Below are 21988 nucleotides of genomic sequence, written 5' to 3'. Positions count from 1 at the left end.
ATAATAATAATAGATATAATAGATAGTAATTAGTACACTCACCTATCTAACCATTATTCTTTGGGGTCTCAGCGGCTGGGGATACACTCATTTTCTTAGTGCACACAAATTTTACTGTGCATGCGTTCCTAAAATGTCCATATGCAGATTCAGACACATCTTTTGTTAAACTTATTTTCTCCCCAAATCTGGAACTGGAAGTCCAAGTCTTCAGAAGCACGCTCAACTGGGCTGGCGAGCAGTAAGACTGCGCTAACCACTGCCGGACAGTGTGGCCGGGGTACTGAGCATTGCTCAGCTGCCATGGTGAGATTGTTTTTTGTTAAGTTGCCCGATAAATGATTTTTTATACCTGCGGTAAGCAGCAAAAAGGAAATCGGTGGTGTTTTGCTAAGTGTTTTGAACGTTCACATTAAGTGATATTGTAGAATATAAAACGTTATATGTTATGTAAGTGCAACACTCTTTGTACTAGAAAGCATTCATTGATAATGGTTTCTAGTGAGATCCTTGTAACAGAGCAGTTCATCTACACAAACTAGAGGTAAAATTAAAATGCCAAGGAAATAATTTTATTTTGAAAAATAGTTTGGAAATAAAGCACCTGAGTTCCAAGATAGTGTAACCCGTAAGAGACTCGCAATCTTCCAAAGAAGTATTTAAACCTCTCCATGAAAGAAGAATAGAGGGGATGAGGTGCATTTTACCCTAAAAGAATAATTTTTAGTTTTTGGGTGTACTATTATAAGTGAAACCTGGCCACCACAATTCACTTACCTGGGGTCCAGCCAGGAACATTTAATGATTACAGTTGGCATGAGTGTAAGAGTCATGCATGTGTAAGCATACAGGAGTTAGCAGAGCATGCAGGACGTTGAGAGACCCACTGGAGGGGTTGAACATGTGGCGCCAGCTAAGTATCCTTTGGTGACTCGGTTTCACTTATGGTATTCCACTCAACACCTAAAATTTGTTTTTTTGTGGAATTATCCTTTAGTTTTCTATAGTGTCTTATTTTGTTACATTTCACTAAAAACATAATGGGCCTGAGTCATTAAGGAAAGTAAGGCAAAAAAAGGAGTAAATGTTTTCCGGGACAAACCATTTTACAATGCAAGGGGTACAAATTAGTTAATTATTTTGCACATAGGTTAAATACTGGCTGCTTTGTCATCTAGCACACAAATACTTCATAGCTTTATTTTTACACTGAAATTGAAAGTTGATCTAGGACATGCCCTACACCAACTATAAATCTGTCCCCACATTTTACATTTACCTCCTCCTCCAATGCAACATGATTTTGCCCAGGTGCAAAGTTCCTCCTCCTTTATGCTTTCCTCTCCTTAATGACTCAGGCCCAATGTGATCTATCTGCATATATATCTTATATATAAAAATCATTGGACTGTTTGTCTGTCCGGTTATGCATTCGGACACCCCTGCACCAATTGGGATGAAACTAACACGAGGTGTCCCAGTTGGATTCTGGCCAGATTTTAGGAGGTTAGGGTCTCAGTCAGACCTCCCATTGGTGTACGATGAGCAGAACTTTGACTCAGGAAGCTGGTTCTGAGCCTGCATTCGAACACCCCTACACTGATTTGGATGAAACCAACTCGAGGTGGTCCAGTTTGACCCAGACCAGGTTTTATGGGGGTTATCGGACTTTCCCTTGGTGTATGCTGGGCAGAACTTTGACCTGGGAAGCTGTTTCTGAGCCGGCATTAAGACACCCCTGCACCAATTGGGATAAAACGAATGGGCAGTTGGACCCTGGCCAGGTTTTAGGGGGCTTAGGGTCCTGGTCGGACTCCCGTTGGTGTACACTGGGCAGAACTTTGACCTAGGAAGCCTGTTCTGAGCTTATATTCGGACACCCCTTCACCGATTGGGATGAAATCAACGCAAGGTGGTCCATTTGGAAGGGTTAGGGTCCCTGACGGACCTCCCATTGATGTACACTGCCCAGAACTTTGACACAGGGATCCTATTCTGGGCCTTTCACTGGATGGATTTGGATCACATCTTAGCTGCTAATTATTTTTAAAATGTTGACAGTTACAACCGACTCATTGATAACTTAATAACTTGAAGATTTAAACCCGAGCAACCGTGGATACTTCAGCTAGTATTTTATAAGCAGCTTGAGTATATTTTGGAAGATGCAGACATCTATGGGTGGAAGGCTGCTGGCTGGACTCCAGACTTTTTCTATTCTGGAGCTATAACAGCACCCAACACATAGCTGCGAGTGTGAAAGCAAATTTTCACCCCTGCATTTTTTTGTTTCTGTTCAATCCCTTGTCCTTTTAGGCAGGATAATAAAAGTGCTGCTGTAAGCAGGGTCAAGTAGGATATGCCAGTGAGAAACGTGAAAATGAGACTATAGGGTGTGATTATGGGCTCTAATGTGAGATGAATCCTTTCTAATCACATGATATGAACTAATGTCACCGTTTATTATAAAACAACAAAGTGTACGGCTACAGGAGGAGCAGAATGGATGACAACTGCATTTTTAAATGTTTTGTTTAAGAGACTACAGTGTGATCAATGTGAAAAAACAGGACAAGTGTTAAAGTTAAAATAATTAAGTTGATTTTAACACAGTATTTCCTGTATTTAAATTTTTATAAAAATAGCTTTTATATATTATAGTAGATAGAAGATACAGAAATGTTCAACCCACTTATAAACTTATATAACGTATAAACTTCAGAATACAGAATGTACCCTTTATAAAGCAAGTTTACAAACTGGATACATGGGATTAAGGTGATCAACTATAAAAATTCCTGCATTTTTTATTATTTTTGCATTTTAAATAACTAAATTTAAATAATTAAATACTAATTTTATCGCTGATTCTGGCACTAATCTTACAGTTTGTTAATCTCTCACTTATGAAGCATGTAGGTATTCAAGGTAAATTAACAGTAAAGCTAGGTACACAGTAAAAAAAAATTATCCCGATGCGACATCTTTAATGATTTTACCAGTGACTGAGTCTCGATCAGCATACCGATTCATAAGTAGACACTTACATGATTTTACACGATTTACCTTCTGATCTGTGCTCTTCATATGTCATAACCATCCGATAATAAGATTGTGACTCTGTAAACTCTAAGGAGATCTGCCTACACCGCTGGTCGTTAATGCATACACACTTCAGAATTTGTCCGACAACATTCCTTCGTTCATAGTGGTGTTTAGTCAGTTTATAAAATCAAATTAAAAGATACGATTTGCTTTGGTGTGATAAAACAGGATCGTTGAAGCATACATACTAATGCGATATTGGGGCAGCACGGTGGCTAAGTGGTTAGCACTTCGGTCTCACAGCACTGGGGTCATGAGTTCAATTCCCGACCATGGCCTTATGTGTGGAGTTTGTATGTTCTCCCTGTGTTTGCGTGGGTTTCCTCCGGGTGCTTCGGTTTCCTCCCACACTCCAAAAACATACTGGTAGGTTCATTGGCTGCTATCAAAATTGACCCTAGTCTCTCTCTCTGTCTGTGTGTGTATATTAGGGAATTTAGACTGTAAACTCCAATGGGGCAGGGACTAATATGAATGAGTTCTTTGTACAGCGCTGCGGAATCAGTGGCGCTATATAAATAAATGGTGATGATGACCTAACAGTAGTTTATTGTGTGATTGGCCCAATAATCAGTACACCTGTAGTGTGTACCTAGCTTAAGTGAGAAAAATATCGGAGAACACCTGGTGCATTTATTTATTTATTTTTAAAAAATATGTTGCAGCACTAGAGAAGAACAATTGTAAAGTAATGACTGGCATCTTGTTCCTTCCCTATGATATTGTCTTTTAATTTGTAGGATAGATGCATAACCTTTCAATGGGAAAAAATATTGTTCCTGGAAGCTCTGCTAGCTCAATTTCCCTTTGCTCTGTGGAGCAGTGAATGACATTTTATTTGTTTAAAAGCAAGTGGGCATTTGAAAAAAATAAATAAATAGATAAATAAATAAATAAAAACACTACTAATGAGTCTACTTATGAACGGGTGAAAGATAGTTCTGCTGCCCCCCTCTAGCTATCTCCATATCAGGATGGTATTAGCTAGGGTTGCCCACAAGAAGAAATAAATATTAGTAAAATAAAGCACTCTTTTCTGTTTGTTTTTTAAAATAAAGTTATTACATTTTTTTATCTATATTGTGCTTTTATTTTTATTTTATTTTTAAAATGTGGAACTGGAAGTCTGCAGAAGCAGCCTCCACTGACCTGGTGAGCAGTATGATTTCTCTTGCTACGATAGCAGGTGGGAATACCTGAAGAAAGGCTTTATTTATTTAAATAAAGCCTTTCTTTGAATTAGATTGCTTCCATTCAAAATTTTTTTATATATTTTTTAAACAATTTATTTTTTTATTTTTTCACGAAAGTGGAACTAGAAGCCATAGTTGGGGCATCCTTGTAACAGCACCTAATAACAACGTGGGGTCTCTGAGGGCCTTGGGCACAATGGTAAGAGGGGTGGATGTGTAAGAGGCTGAAGGAAGGCCCCTGACAACTGTGGTGTCTTACAAATAAGTCTTGGGTGCGCAGGCTCATTAAAATGTAAACTGTACCAGCTAAAAATGTTTATTAACATATTAGCATTGGCAATCAGCTTTTGATATATCAGCACTGTTATAAATGGCAGATGTTATAAATGACAGTTTGTTGTTTGTTAAAGTTCTGTTAGTTTGAAGTATGGATTTTGCATGAGTTACCATGGTAACATCAGGTGAGGGTTGAGACAGTTAGAGGAAGAAAACCTGAGAGAGTGTGTCAGGAAGGAGAGATACAGGAGAGTGTGACAGGAAGGAGAGCTATAGAGAGTGTGACAGGAAGGAGAGATACAGGAGAGTGTGACAGGAAGGAGAGCTATAGAGAGTGTGACAGGAAAGGAGAGATACAGGAGAGTGTGACAGGAAGGAGAGCTATAGAGAGTGTGACAGGAAAGGAGAGATACAGGAGAGTGTGTCAGGAAGGAGAGATACAGGAGAGTGTGACAGGAAGGAGAGATACAGGAGAGTGTGACACAGGAGAGTGTGAGAAGAAGGAGAGATACAGGAGAATGTGTCAGGAAGGAGAGATACAGTAGAATGTGTCAGGAAGGAGAGATACAGGAGAGTGTGACACAGGAGAGTGTGACAGGAAGGAGAGATACAGGAGAATGTGTCAGGAAGGAGAGATACAGGAGAGTGTGACAGGAAAGGAGAGCTATAGAGAGTGTGACAGGAAAGGAGAGCTATAGAGAGTGTGACAGGAAGGAGTGATACAGGAGAATGTGTCAGGAAGGAGAGATACAGGAGAGTGTGACAGGAAAGGAGAGCTATAGAGAGTGTGACAGGAAAGGAGAGCTATAGAGAGTGTGACAGGAAGGAGAGCTATAGAGAGTGTGACAGGAAGGAGTGATACAGGAGAATGTGTCAGGAAGGAGAGATACAGGAGAGTGTGACAGGAAAGGAGAGCTATAGAGAGTGTGACAGGAAAGGAGAGCTATAGAGAGTGTGACAGGAAGGAGAGCTATAGAGAGTGTGACAGGAAGGAGTGATACAGGAGAATGTGTCAGGAAGGAGAGATACAGGAGAGTGTGACAGGAAAGGAGAGCTATAGAGAGTGTGACAGTGACAGGAAGGAGAGATACAGGAGAGTGTGACAGGAAGGAGAGATACAGGAGAGTGTGACAGGAAAGGAGAGCTATAGAGAGTGTGACAGTGACAGGAAGGAGAGATACAGGAGAGTGTGAGAGGAAGGAGAGATACAGGAGAGTGTGACAGGAAAGGAGAGCTATAGAGAGTGTGACAGTGACAGGAAGGAGAGATACAGGAGAGTGTGACAGGAAGGAGAGATACAGGAGAGTGTGACAGGAAAGGAGAGCTATAGAGAGTGTGACAGGAAGGAGAGATACAGGAGAGTGTGACAGCTGGGGTCATGAGTTTGATTCACGACCATGGCCTTATCTTTGTGGCATTTGTTTGTTCTCCCCGTGTTTGCGTGGGTTTCCTCCGGGTGCTCCGGTTTCCTCCCACACTTCAAAAACGTACTAGTAGGTTAATTGGCTGCTATCAAAATTGACCCTAGTCTGTCTCTATCTGTCTGTCTGTGTGTGTGTATGTTAGGGAATTTAGACTGTAAACTCCAATGGGGCAGGGACTTATGTGAATGAGTTCTCTGTACAGTACTGCGGCATCAGTGGCGCTATATAAATAAATGGTGATGATGATGATGATTGTGACAGAGAAGGAGAGATACAGGAGAGTGTGACAGGAAAGAAGAGCTACAGAGAGAGGTTGTGACATAGACTGTCAGGAAAACAAGTAATAAGACACAGAGTAAACGTAAAGGGCCAGTAAGGAACGATAGAAGAGAGCAGTAGATCTTCTCTGATAAAGACAAAGAACTGAAGGAGTGAGGACACAGACCAACTTGAGTGGACAAAAAAGCCATCATCAATACCTCATGTGAGAAATTGGATTTCCCCTGGAGCAAATTTAAGATAAATAGCTCCTTCCAAAGTTAAGGTTTACTAATATTCTGCTAGTCACTTGACTGCAGTAGTGCATAAGATAGGAATAGTTAGTTATTTACAGTATTATGTGTACAAAGCATTGCTAAGTTGAGGTAAAAGTCAGTTCGTAGGGAATTGTAATTAATAATAACTAAGTTTAATTTTAAACGTACGCAGTTCTATAAAATTTTGTGTATATTATAGTTCACATTATTTTCCGTGTTTGCTGCTGGGTATTGCCCAATTAACTAAAAGTGTTATATTCATTTATATATTCTTTATTTTTATAACAATCATGTGAAGTTAATATTATGTACTTGTAATAGGCTAATCACAGCATATACCCCCTATACTGTAACATACAATGTTGCCAAGTACAAATAGAAAGAAAGGATTGGTTATTTCTACATTGCTTTCTCTTCTTAACCACTTCAAGACCGTAGGGTTTTTGCCTCTTCACGATCAGGCTGAATTTCAGATTTTGCAATGTATTGACTTAAGTTAGCATTCATTTTTTTATTTCAGGGTCCACACACATGGATTTTATTTTCTAATTGCAAGTCAGATATGCTTTCAAAATGATAGCATGCTATAATTAATATTTTTATGGGCAGTATATTAAACATTTTCTAAATTAGTAAATTATCTCCAGAATTATTTGCACATAATTATAACAACTCCAGATATTCACTCCAAAGTTTAATGAACTAGTTGTCTTAAGTGTATGGACACAAAAACGTGTAATTTACACAAAATTTGTAACAGTTATAGGTATAGTGTGGGATAAAGGGGGCTGAGATTATGAAATTAAATTTGAGGGGCTATTATAATTCCAGGGCTTTAGGAGTAACATTCTTTCTGTGCTTGACATGTTATGTGGTGTAGAAGTTAGGGAAAGAAGGAAATTATTTTTAAAAAGAAATTTGTAAAACATTTTATTATAGATTACATTATATTTTTCATTGTTTTTATTTTATTACACTTTGGGAACATCTTATAGTGAGGTGGGGGGGGGGGGGGCTTTGATGGAGCTCCCTGCACACTAATACTTTTAGATGCACTCTAATTTGGATCTAATATCTGCTTATAATTTTAAAAGCCTATAGGTTTAAAGGTAGCCAAGAGTTAACAGACTGTTATCTCTCAAACTTAGTGACACACAGCACCAGGGGCAGAACTGTAGCCATTGCAGTGGAGGTCCCGAGGTAGTGGGGGCCTGGTAATGCTAATCCAACTGCTACAACAGCCCCCTCTCCTTTTCTTTTGAACATAAAACATGGCTACACTGCACAAGCTATGTAGAGAGGCAGACATGCCAAATGAAGCTCGCCACATGCATATACAATTAAATTATAACCCGTCACTTGGACCCATAGGTCAAATTGCCTGATTACTTCCGAAATGACTGAAGTCTGTTAGTGTGGTCGAACCACAACGCAGGGCGATAGCAGTCACCTGCATTCATATTTTAACTACATTTAGCAACATGCAGTCATTTCCAGGCACTCTACGATGTTAAATGTTACCAGCATTCATCACAGCATAGATGGGAAGTGAAGGATTTGATCCAGAGGAAGGTAAATCAAAAAAGCCTTTGGGGGTTCAGGACAGTCTAGCTCCTGTTAAGGAGGAAAACTCAAGTCCCTTCCTGCCACCACAACAATGTTAGGTAGCGTATTGGTCTCCTGCATCAAGACCTAGCACCAAGGGTTACTTCACGCCACGATCAGCTCATGGGTTACTTCACGCCATGATCAGCTCATACCCTGATGTAAGATTTGTATATGCTGTGGTGCCATCTGCCTAATTTTTTGGTGTTGTTGGACCAGCCTGCCTTAGTAGCCACTTAGTGGCATCAATGCAAAATGAGTGGGTTCCTTAGCTGTTACTGTCCAGGCCAAAGCACAGAAAAGCAGAGTAGAGGTTTACGAAGTGGATGAAGTGGAGAGAGGGAGACAGCAAGATAAGGTGAATTCATTTAAACAAATTTAATGATTAATTAATTTACCCAATGCCAGAAGTCTATATTAGTGGTTTTTTCCCTTGTTTATAAATCTGATAATTGCAAAATTGAAAATTTGTTTTTTTTTAAAGTGCATATAACTCAAATACATGTCTAGTTTATATGAACATTGCACACTAGCTTCCACTAAGCCTTCTTTTGATTAAATATTTGCAAGATGCAGCCACTTCCTGGATATACAGCACTTATCTGATATCCCCTGAGTTTTTTGTGTTTCTAATTCATAGTGATAGCTTCCAAATATTCAATCATTTTCCCACAGTTTTAATCAATTTGAGACATGGTCCGATTGTGGAAAATGACTCAGCTGTTCTCAGGCCAATTACAATACAACTTTAACATGGTCAGTTATGATTTTCATTCATTATATAGACCAAGGGTTATTCATTGTCGTTTCCCACTGCTATGAACAGATGGTTGCATTTTTGTTGGAAATAACTTTTTAAAGACTAGAAGCATCTTACTAAATTGCTTTAAAGGAATACTAAAGGCAAAAATAAACATATATGAAACAACAGACTTGGAAATGCTCAGTGATATTGTTCTGTGAAATAAAGCATACCAGTAATAGTCCATATTTTGGGGAAAAAAAGTCTAGATTTATGGTACCCGCGTTTCGTCCGGGCGGACTTCGTCAGGGATGTCCGCCCGGACGAAACGCGTTGGAACTGAACACTTCACGAGAAATTTGCCCACAATCCGGAAAGCGTTTACAAAGCACTAAGCTCAGCGAAAACCGGCACACATTACAGCAAACAAGAAAAAGCATGAACAGAGGACTCAGCTCTGCAGTGGAACGCACAGGCGCCTGTGCGTTCCAAGCCTACAAACCGGAACTAAGGACACAGGAAGAGAGTCGCAGAACCGCAGCCATCCCGACTGTCCGTCCTACGCTACTTCTCAACACCTACTACATCATCCACCCACCGACAAACTACAAGATAACAAGGTTAATACAATAACTGCCCTTTTTAGAGCAAAAAGCAAATAACGCTATTTACCAAAAGATCCACCCACTTTAAAAGCACACACAACACATTTATTCCTTTAAAACTCCCCGCAGGTATCCACGTATTTCTCCTTAAGAGACACCACTCCCTCCCCACATACCATATTTAACGAAATTAGTCGCTACACATTATCCCTATAAAGGGAACCATACAAATTTATACTCTAAGGAGATCAAGCTTGCTTATTCACCCCACAGCCATACACACCAATATATTTTTAAGGAAAGCAGGCATAGTCACAATTAGCAGACTTTCTGCAAAGCTTCTACTACAAGCTTTAGACAGGGCAATTTAATCCCCTTGCCCACCCAAGCCCAACCACCCCTATTATCCCCACAGTATACACGGCACTAGAGCTATAAACAAGGCAAAAGAGCTATGGACCAAAACTGACAAAGGAGCTATAAACAATTCCCGGCCGCAATCGTGTATACTGCCTCGCCTGTTCTATCTCTCGCTCTCCCTCTCTCTCTTTCTTTCTCCCTCCCCCTCCCCTATTTTTTCTCCTCACAGGTCGCGCCACGGAAACAACAAGGAGACAACCAACAAAAACCGGAACTGGAACATCCGGACCATCCGTCAAGGCAGCACCCACCCTCACAACAACAAAAAAACAAAGCGCAGACGTCCTAGGTAAGCCCTCCCAAAAGGGTCTCTACCACCCATCTGAGAACACTAACCGGTATTAGCACTACTGAACTAGTAGGTGCGGAGTCTAACGTACCCCTGGTATTCGCCAGGGACCACCGCAAGGAGGTTTGGACTTCGCTGCACAGGGCACGCAGGTCGCCTTCCTACTAACCAGTTGCCGGTGTAGTGAAAGAAGGGTCAGACGGTCCGGGTCAAGCCAATCGGGGATGCAAGCTACAAAAAGAGAATCCAGAAGGGTAGTCAAACAGGCCAAGGTGGCAGGAACAAAGTGGGGCCCGCAGATAGGAGGATGGTCGACAAGCCGGGTTACAACAGGGGAGCAGATACACAGGAGGATGGTCAGGGAAGCCGGGTCACAACAGGAAACACTCATTGGTATTGCTGGAGACAGAAACCTGTTACTCTGGCACCCTAATGGCACCAGAGCCAGGTTTAAATATTGCTAAGCAACAGGGTGCCCCAAGTGAGGCTCCACAGGCGTCCATCCCCGCAAACCGGAAGAACAGCGGGGACGGCGCCTGACAAATATGAGCGTTTGTGGACAGATTTGGGTATAGTCAATTTGTGTCCTGAATTCCATTAGGGAGTTAAAGTGCCTGGGAAATCCAGCCCTTTCGGACAGAAAGTCCACTGGTTGCACCTCTGTCAGATTTGAACACTTTCAAGCACATGTGGTCAAATGTGAAAGATCTTACCATTTAGCTCTTGAGCAATATAGGGCAGAGTTAGAGTGGTTTGAAAATGACCTTATATGATCAGATACCGGCATACCCAGTCAACATCTATACAATCCCATTAATTTATGGATGCACATCAACAATCTTTTTGGCCCATACATCCTACCATTTAAGGCCAATTAGGTCTAAAAATTACTTAGTTGACCCGAAATATTGCAGTGTGTAAGGGCACCTTTACATTATTTGGATTGTCCTGTCACTGCTCCCCTGTATATCTCTATATTATGTTTTAATCCCCTCCACTGGATTGTATTGATGGTTTGAGTCAACAATTAGAACTTGTTCAGACATGCGTTTTGACAGAACTAGCTCAGCCTGTATTTTAAATTAAACAGTGCAGGAGCTGACCAATCTAGAAATACTGCATGTACCAGAATCATTGGTACTGGTGCCTTCTCTGATGTTCACACAAATATCAGTGGGTTGGATTAAAATGTTGGAAAATATTTTGTCCACGTACACAGTAGAGGCATGAGGGTATCTGGATTAATGATCCTAGTGTCTGGCCACATTTTAGAGCAGTTAGATCCAGTGACAAGTTCTGTCATAACGATCACCTAAACAAGCTATTTATGTTTGCGAGCAATTAGAACCTGCGCTTGTTTATTAAAAGCAAAATCAGGCACAGTGCAAAAGCAGCATTGGCCAGGCCTCAGTTTGTTCAAATATTGCAAGGTATTTTAGGTGAAAAACTGAAACTTTTCATTTAATTAAACGGGTGCTATTAAAGTAGTAGTAGTAGTAGGATGAAATGTAATGTGACGTTTACACTTTTACAGTCTCTTGAGGTGCTTCTACACCTCAACACACCTAGGCACACTTTGTAAATTTGGCCTTTTGTGTTCTTTCTAAACCAGTCAGCCACTGTGCTGCATCCTTACCATGGAGCAGGGCCATAAGTAGTGTGGCATGTGAAACCACCCAGGACGCAAGGCTGTTTAGGCGCCAGCTCAAATATCAGTAAGGAGTGACTCAGAACTACTCTGACTGTCCCAGTGGCAATGATGTCAGAGCAGCGTTGAGACGCTCCTTGGTTAAATATCCCTGTGCCCCAGGGTGGCATACTATGGGAGTTGCCATCTGTCAGTTTTTTCTTTGCAGCCATCTCTGTGTTTCTGGTGGCTCGCCCTCCCCTCCTCTATGTGCAATGGATCCAGAGGCAAACGCAGGATTTCTAGGGGGGGGTTTCCAAATGTTTGAATGTAGATGGGGCTAGTCCTTCTTCAGCACATCCCTTTTTCTCTTGAAATGCCATGTGCAAACCCTGTTTACTGCATGTGATTTGCCCTTTGTGGTTTCCTGCATTGTAGAGCAGCACAACGGGGGACATATCTTCCAACTTTACCTGCTGTCCTGACAAGAGCACTAAGTCAAACACTCTCCTACTCCCCTGTAATTCATTTCCCATCCTCCATGTCCCATGTGATTAATTTTTTCACTGCCCTTTAGTTCATTTCTCTTATATATTTAATTTATATGTATAATAAGATAAAGATAGGCAAGCTATGTATAATGTGTATGTATGTGAATATATATATATATATATATATATATATATATATATATATATATATATATATATATATATATATATATTTTAACAAAACCAGAGAAAAAACAAGCCTGCGCTCGGTATATCCTATATTATATATGGTACTAGCTGCTTGACAATAAGCCCGTGCTTGGTATATCCCATATTGTATACGGTACCATGTACAATATGGGATATAGCGAGCGCGGGCTTATTGCCAAGCAGCTGGTACCATGTATAATATAGGATATAGCGAGTGCGGCTCCATCAAGCCTGTTTTAAGGCAAATTTGGGTGTGGCTCACAAGCCAGCCCTATACCTGGGAGGTGAGTGCATCTGATTTTAACTGCATTTTAATGGTGTTTAAAGCATATAGGTCAGTGTAGGACCTGCATATAATGAGGTGCCCTTGACGCTGGGAATGCTTAAATGTTTTGAACAAAATATGAACTAATACCTCATGTTTTCATTTTGCTAGATACACACAGATATGCAGTGTAAAGGATAAGCGCTGACAACTGTCTTTTTGTTTTGTGTATATATATATATATACATATTGACAGAAGATTTATAAGGTGCCACAAAGGGTCTGCAGCGCCGTACATGGCATATACAGAAAAAAGTGATCCATAACACATACCTTGATTCATGAAGAACAAAATGCAAAGGTCAGACGTACTGATTGAATAAAAATACAGGTAACATAGTAATGCAGATCAAATTATTTGTGGGACAGTGAGTTAGAGCGATGGTAGTAATCAGCGAGAAGTAGACCTATGCTTAAGCAAATGGAGCTGGGGAAGCAGGCCAAGAGATACAGAGGGTGATGGAATATTAGAATGTTAACACAAGGAAAGAGGACCCTGCTTGTGAGAGCTTATTCCTAAAAGAAAGGGGGAGACACAAATAGGATGGTACCGACTGGGGGAGTGAGGAGGAAGGCTGATAGGTTTGAATAAAGAAATGAGTCTTAAGGAAATGCTTGAAGCCTTTGAGAGTAGAGGCCTAATGGGGAGTAGGAGATCGTTTCACAGCTGGGGAGCAGCCTGGACGAAGTCCTGGAGGCAGAAATGGGAAGAGGTGATCAGTGAAGTAGTGAGGAGGCGGTCATTGGCAGAGTGGAGGGGGGAAACGAGGAGTGTAGGTAGAGATGAGGTTGGAGATGTAGGGAGGGGGGAATTGATTGAGAGCTTTGAAGATGAGGGTGAGGAGTTTAAATTTAATTTTGTAGGCCATGGGGAGCCAATGAAGGGACTGGTGGAGGGGGACAACAGAGATAGAGCGGTAGAAGAGAAAAATGAGGTGGGCAGCAGCATTGAGGAGAGACTTAAGAGGGGCAAGGTGAGAGTCAGGTAGGTCAGAGAGAAGGAGGTTACAGTAGCCAAGGCGAGAGATTGCAAAAAAGTGAATAAGAGTTTTGGTATCTTGGATATATTCCGGAGGTGGAAGTAGCAGGATTTTGTTATGGACAGAATGTGAGGTTTGAAGGAGTGGAAGTGGTCGAGGATGACCCCAAGGCATCGTACTTGAAGGACAGAAAGGAGGGAAGTATTATTAACAGAAATAGAGAGGGGGGAAGACTATTTGTTCAGTCTTGGAAATATTGAGTTTAATAAAGCACTGGGACATCCAAAATCAGATGGCCGAGAGACAGCCGGAGACACAAGACATAAGGGAAGGGGGGAGGTCAGTGGATGAAAGATAGATTTGGGTATCATCAGCATAGAAATGGTACTGGAGGCCAAAGGAGTGGATGAGGACACCAAGGAAGAAGGTGTAGCGGGAGAAGAGCAGGGGGCCATGAACGGAACCTTGTGGAACTCTGACAGACAAGAAATGAGGGGGGTGTGGAGTCATATGTAGAGACTGAAAAGGATGGTTGGTGAGATAAGAGGAAATCCTTAAAAATATTCCCAGATTACACCATTTTACCACAGATGTATACCTATCGCAAAGACTACTGCTTTGTGCTGATCTCATCTTGAGATATGTCCAATATACCTACTGCGTTTTTTGTGTACATCTTTTTCTGCGTACGTTCGGAGTGCAAATACATCTAACTCTAAATGAGCCACTCGTTGTTTATTATGAGCATAATAGCCAAATTATTTCAGGTTAATAGAAGCATACAGATCACTTTTTGGTTTTGCACTCCTGACATAGGTACAGGGAATAATAGATTGATAATAATTACATATTCTATATTACTCATTTATATATTTTACTGTTTTAGACATGGCAGTGTTCTTTGCTTTTTAACAATGTTGAATTGTATGTTAGTCATTTATATGATGTTATTTTAATATCAAGCATTAATGTGCTGATAAAGGTATCACATTGTATAGCAGATGAAGTCAGGTATCTAAGAGCTTTTTTATCTTACGACTCCTTTTGCCTGAGAAGGCTTGACTGGGGAGGGAAGGCGTGATCTAATGTAAGCAGTAAGAGCATGTTCAAGTAATTGCATATGGATTTTGACTGAGATGTGATCACAGATACAACTGAAAGAGCTGTTTTATTTGCAGGTGTCAGGGGCAGGTGAAAGGGATGGGGTATGATTGTGCGACGAGCACAATTCCGACAACTTTGAAAGGAACATGAAAATGCCAACTGGTGTAATTAGTGACATGGAGGAATTTAGATTTCTTCAAACTGTGAGATAGAATAATTGCGACTGCTGTGATTAATCACATCGCGTAAATCAGACTTCCAGGAAAACTGGCATAGAACAATTTTGATAAAGGAACATAGAAGCACAGAGATTGACATCGGTTTAAATGGCCAGAGTTACATTGCTGCTATTAAGGTGGCAATCTCTGTGCCTGTATGTTCCTGTGTCGGAATTGTTCTATGTCAGTTTTCCTGGAAGTCTGATTAATGAGATGTGAGTAATGACAGCAGTCGCAATTGTTCTAGGTCACTGTTTGAAGAAGTCTAAATTCCTCCAAGTCGCTAATTACGCCAGTCGGCATGTTCATGTCCTTTTCACTGTTGTCGGAATGTAGTCTTTAGGAATAATGACTGCCACCGGGTGGAAGTAGCAGATAGTAGTTGATCGGCCATAGATTAGGATTTGCTGAGTACGTTGTAGTAAAGTTTTCTGTTATTGTACACGTCAGGAAGTCGTACTTGTTGTATTAACTAGAATATTCAAGTTTAAATGATGCTTCATGACAATGTCGTTCATAACATATAAAATGAAACATGTTCGTATGTTGGACGAAAATGTTCGAGGGGTGTGTCTGCTGTCAAGTGGTTGGTTGCATCTGCTACTCATTCAGACCTAGACGCATTTTCAACTCTGAATACAGTGTACATATATATATATATATACTTGAGTGAAACTTTTTAATTTGCAAGTTATGCCTTTAAAGTTTCTGAGTTAATGAAAGCAAGTAGGGTGCTTATAGTTATTATGAACACAGTGACATTTAAATGTATGCATCTCAGTAGATTGAGATGGTTAAATAATTTATATTGATCTTCACCATTAACAATATAATTTATACTACTCTGGTCATGTATGCTTCAAAAATGAAACAAATCAAGTTTCTGTCTAAAGTGATTAACAAGCTTAACTAAGCAAGGAATAATTTGCTGATACTTCAGAACTACAGTCCATTTGTGTGTTCATTACACTGCTAAATCAAGTGTGCAAAGATTCAAACCTTGAGAGTACTATAGTAGACTATAGTCTGTTTGGAAGCAAATAGTCTTTAATTAAAGCATAACACTGACTCAATAAACGTTTAATGTAATAAAAGCTCATAGTAATTACACAAAATTGTTACAGATAGGAAATGCAATGAATAATACAAAACAAAAAAGTGAAATGATCAGAAATCCTTTATACTTGCAGTACATTCAAGTAGATATTGGATCTCACAACAGATACTGTATCATCCTCAGCAATTTGTTTGGACAGAACCATCTTTCTTCTCTTTCTTCCCCAGGTATGTAAATTTAAGTACTATTGATGTTATCCTCTCCTGTGTCTGAGCCATATATCAATGCAACTGTGTTTTTTTCAGTGAATGTAAAATCATTTTGTTAGAAAATAATATTTACTGGTGTTATATGGCTGATCAGTATGGCATATTTTATGACACCAAGCTGACCTGGATCTTATCTAGGCTAAAACAGAGAAAATGTTTTGATCAGCTGACCAATTAGCTCAGATGTAGTTTGTCTATAAATTAGCCTTACTATATCTTAGCATTAATTTTAGGGGGTGACATGTTTTCCATACTAAGGGTCTGATTAAACTTCGGACGTAAGTCCCATTGCGTGCACTATTTTGCATGAAATTGCTTTGTGCATGCTCATAAATGGATTTTACGCAAGCGAATGCAAGTGCGTGCATTTCAAGTTCAAACACAATGACATTTCCGACAGCCTAGGGCAGAACTAGGAAAGGAAGGCCATATGCATGTAGACAATGTATAGTAAGTGCGTGCCGAAGTCGTGCATATGCACATTCGTTCGATTCAAGCTCTGGGCATCGCTGAGGTATGTGATTTGTAACCGAATCACTACATCAGCTACAGGGACATGTTGGCGGACGTGTATGCATGCCAGAACATGTGATTGCCATCAAAATGCAATTTATGGATGTGTGTGTGTGTATACATATACACATATACATATATGTCATATAAAAAAAACTAATTATATATGTATTTTTATTAATGATTATAGTATTGAGAGGTGTTGATATATATATTTGCTGCTTTTTTTCATGCATTCTGATAAGACTTTATATTGCACAATGCACTGTGTGCACCCTGCAATGTGTTTTGTCTGTCTATATACAGCAAGTACTGTATAGCCAGAGCATGCTTATACTTATTAAAATGGAAATGTTTCTTGAGATCCTCTTCTACTTGAATACAAGTGCATCTGATTTTAAAAAATGCTAATTGTATCTCTCTATTTCCTTAATTTATCTGCCTCGTTTCGCAAATGCTACATTTCTACAATCTCCCTGTTTAAAAAAACTCCGGGAAACAGGCCCTGTCTCACTCCCACCATCCAGTTACTCCATTCCTGCTATGACTCTTACACCATTTCTCACTACATCTACTTCCACATACTTGCTCACTTCTTCACTTTTGCTTGTGTTCCACTCTTTGCTCTATTACTGTCCTTATTTTAATGGGTGGGGTACTGATGAGCGATTCTGAGTATTCCGACAAGTGTAATTCCTACATAAAACCCCGATGGCAGAAGAAGACGACTGAAAGAGTAGCAGACTTACCTGAAAGACGACGAGGGAGATGTTCGATGGCACCGCAGTCTGACAGGCGGCGATTGCGACTGGAGACCTATCCAGCACTGCAGTGTGAAGTGGGCACGATTTACTTGAATGGTAATTTAAAGCGACAATGTCCGGACCTCGCAGGCTGACTGTTTCAACACTTAGTCTGCGGGGTCCGGACATTGCCGTTTTAAAGATCTTAGCCGGTACCTTGGTGACTCTGATGCCAGTTACCTTGCGTACCATAGCCAGAGTGAGGTTCCAAAAGGTTTGAATAACAGGGCAGTCCCACCAAATATGCATAAAAGTTCCCTTGGCCCCACAGAGGCGCCAGCAACGATCAGAAACTTATGGGAACATACGATGCAGCTTTTCTGGGATTAGGTACAAACGTGAATAATTTTAATAACAATTTTCTTGTATCCCTGCGTAATGGAAACCTTCGCTGTTCTTGTTCGGATAATAGACCACTCCTCGCTGTCCAACGAAACCCCCAGGTCGCGCTGCCAGGCCTCCTCCTGAGGCTCGGGAGTTTGGTCTAATGGGGCTGTAAGCATTCGGTACATAATTTAAATATTTAAATGGTAAATGTGAATTGTTACTATGGCGCCTCACTCGGTATGCATCCTAGTAGGTATCAAAAAAGTTCTACTTGCACTTCAAAGTCGATATGAAAGAAATAAAAAAGATACATACATATGGCGCTACCTTCACGCACACTAATAAGTAGTTGTGGATAGACACATGTGGTCAATGTCCTTGAAGAATTCTCTGGAATGCAAGATTATACATACAAAGAGAATATCATAGTGTAGTATGTTGGCACAACACATAAATAGACATAATAAAAATCTTCCAAAAGAATCCCGTGCATGGATAACTTTAAACGGCACCCGTGTCTTCACTCATATGTGACCCCTGTCGAGTATATGCTTACTAGAACGAAGCTGTAATCACGCCCTTAAGGGAAAATGCAAAGGTTCCCACACGGCACCAGATCCTCACAACTGATGTTCCATACTCGGAATGTGTATGCATCATTTTTATTACTTTCATAATTTAAATATTGCCTCTGCGACCTGCAGAATATATGCAATGCTGTTCAAATGGGGATAATTTACGCAGTTGGGTGGATCTTGTGATTGTATGAAGTTCCAAATTTGTATGTATTGAAAGTGTGCCGGAGGGGGTGGATGGCATTTATTCCTAATTTCTTCATATGAGGCTGGAGCAGATTCCCCCACAATATGTAGAAAATGCTAAATTTTGTGCCTTCTCCACCAGCCGGCCATCGCTTCGGACCTACCTGGATGAAAAAGTGGATGAGTACAAATAGGTGTCAAGGGGGACGGGTAAGGGGCCAGACTATGTATTTTGTTGGCCAGGTCCCATGTTTTTAGTATGAGAGATATAGAGGGGCAAAAGTACGCTGAGGCAGGTCTGCTAGATCTAGGAGGGCATGGTAGGTGGTGCAGGGGAGCGATTGTGGACAAAGCATTTTCGATGTCCACCCACTTTTTAAGGCCGGGGTTGAGGTGCCATGAGAAAACATTACTCATTTGCATGGCCAGGTAGTATTCATGTAATAACAGAAGGCCTAGGTCTTCTGCCTCTTTGGGCTTAGCCAACATGGTCTTACTTAGTCTGGGTTTCTTTCCCTGCCATAGAAAGCGGTTGCAGATTGATTGAAGAATTATTAAAGTTTTGCAATGGATTGGTACTGGGAGTCTCTGAAATAAATAAAGTAGTCGGGGAAGAATGTTCATCTTGATTATCTGAATTTTGCCTACCCGGGAGATGTACATGGGTTCACATTTGGATAACTCTTGTTGTATATTTGTTATTAGGGGCATGTAATTTGATTTATATAATCCTGAGAAATGCTTGATGATGTTTATCCCAAGGTACCTAATTGAGTGGGGACGGCACTGGAAGGTGTAGGACAGTTGCAGAGCTTCTCTAGTAGTACGTGGGATATGAAGCGGCAGCGCCTCAGATTTAGAGTCATTCATTTTATAACCAGAGAGCTTACCAAAATGCGCGAGTTCTAGCATTAGATTTGGGAGCAAACAGTTGGGTTAGTCAATGTTAGTAGGACATCGTCTGCAAAGAGGGAAATTTTACTTTGTTCATCGCCCAGGGAGATGCCTGTTATGTCAGGATTAATGCATGTTTTGGCTGCCAAAGGTTCAATGCATAAAGCAAACAGTAGTAGGGACAGCGGACAGCCTTGCCTCGTGCCATTATGTAGTTGGATATGACTAGACACCTGGCCGTTGGTTGCAACCCTCGAGGTGGGATTAGTGTATAAGGCCGATATGTTCTTTAAAAAATATCTTAGGAGGCCAAAAGCCTCTAACGTGGGCAACATGAAGGACCAAGAAACCCTATCATATGCTTTCTCTGCGTCCAAAGCCAGAAGCAGCAATGGGAGTTTGTTTGAATTGATATAGTGAAGTAAATCTATTACTCTGTGAGTGTTATTGGGAGCCTGCCTGTTAGGGATGAATCCCACCTGGGGGTAAATGTATCAAGCTGAGAGTTTTCCGGCAGGTTTGAAAAGTGGAGCTGTTGCCTATAGCAACCAATCAGATTCTAGCTGTCATTTTGTAGAATGTACTAGATAAATGATAGCTAGAATATGATTGGTTTATCAAACCCGCTGGAAAACTCTCAGCTTGATTCATTTATCCCCTGATCTGGGTCTATGAGATCGGCCAGGACTTCATTCAACTGATTAGCTAGGATTTTGGCGAAAAGTTTGATATCTGTGTTAAGAAGGGAAATAGGACGATAGTTTGGGCAAACCTGGTGCATAAGAGGGCTTCTGTGAACTAAGGGCAAATTTAACCTCTTCTTCAGTTATTTCTGCAGACAACCCCTCTAAAGTGGGAAGATGGCAGGAGCGCAAATAATTGATTATGTCAACATGCCTCTGGGTTGGCTGGTTGTCAAGAGCCTCATAGAAGAAACGAAAGGTTCTATTAAGTACTTGAGAATCATAGGACAACGTGCCCCCTGAGTCCCGGGTGACGTTGATTGTTTGAGAAGCCCTTTTGGCTTTAAGACTGTTTGCTAGCAGTGAATCTGCTTTATTACTTTTTTCAAAAAACCTCTGTCCCACCCATCAGAGGATCTTCTCCGTCTATAAGATGACTAAGTTCCCCACATAATTTAGTAAATTGAGTTAATAACTGGGTGGAGTGTATATGTTTGTCTTCTGATTCAAGTGCGAGGATCTGTCAAGAGAGAAAATCAATCTGCACCATACGCTGTTTTTTACGGGATGATGCAAATGTAATAATATCTCCTCGGATAACTGCTTTGTTTGCTTCCCACGTAATGGGGAATCGAACGTCTTCTGTGGTATTAATCTCAAAGTATTCATTCAATTTGTCATTCAAAAGGTTTTGAAAATGAGGGAGCCTAAGAAGACCTCCATTCAGTTTCCATGTAGCCCCCCTTCCGGAGGAAGCAAAATCAAAAGTAGCCTTGGTTGCTGAATGATCAGACCAAGGTTTGGGATGAATATCAGCTGAGATCAATGAAGACATTAGATGTGTACAGCATAGAATCATATCAGTTCTTGAATATGAGTCGTGGGGATGAGAATAAAAAGAGTATTCTCTTGCAGAGAGGAATGTGGCCCGCCATGAATCAAACAGACCTGCCACTACAACATGTTTGTTCAGGGATTTAGAGCCCAGCGTATGGGCCAGCAATGAAGGCTCAGTTGAGCAATTTAGGGTTTGGGAAAGTATTGTGTTACAATCACCTCCCAACAGGACCCCAGCCGAGCGGTGGGATTGAAGTTCACGAAATAAAGTATGAAAAAAATAGGGAGTCACCCGTGTTAGGAGCATATGTCATTATCAGTGTTATCTGTATAAAACTAATCTTACCTAATATAATGAGGAAGCGTCCGTCGGTGTCTGCGATTGTCTTGGATACTACTAGGGGGACTGAGCTATGTATCATAATTGCAACCCCCAGTGACGTTTGGAAGTGTAGTTAGAGTAGTAGACCGTGGGGTATTTCCTGGAGGACAGCTAAGAGTGGTTATCCTTCTTGAAGTGAGTCTCCTGTAGGTGAACAATATCAGCATGGTACTTGTTAATATAAGAATGTCAAAGTGAATTCTTTTGAGGAGTATTCAACCCCTTGACAGTCAATGATAAAACGGTAAGAGGCAAAAAAATTTTTATAGATATGGCTGCTCTAGATAAACCAGGGGAGTAGTTCAAAGAGGA

General features: G+C 40.7%; 1 long non-coding RNA gene across 1 annotated transcript in view; it reads left to right on the top strand.

The window, feature by feature from the left end:
- Positions 1–5971: 5971 nt before the first annotated feature.
- The window catches only part of LOC142140894 (uncharacterized), a 78320-nt gene continuing 62303 nt past the window's right edge, over positions 5972–21988 (top strand). The window contains exons 1-2 of the long non-coding RNA XR_012688581.1: positions 5972–6482; positions 16341–16434. This is a non-coding gene — a long non-coding RNA (uncharacterized LOC142140894). The remainder of the gene's footprint in view (positions 6483–16340; positions 16435–21988) is intronic.

Source organism: Mixophyes fleayi, chromosome 2 (assembly GCF_038048845.1).
Source record: "Mixophyes fleayi isolate aMixFle1 chromosome 2, aMixFle1.hap1, whole genome shotgun sequence".
NCBI classification, from domain to species: Eukaryota; Metazoa; Chordata; class Amphibia; order Anura; family Limnodynastidae; genus Mixophyes; species Mixophyes fleayi.
The sequence above is the reverse complement of the archived record's forward strand: the minus strand, read 5'-3'. Positions and strand labels throughout refer to the sequence as shown.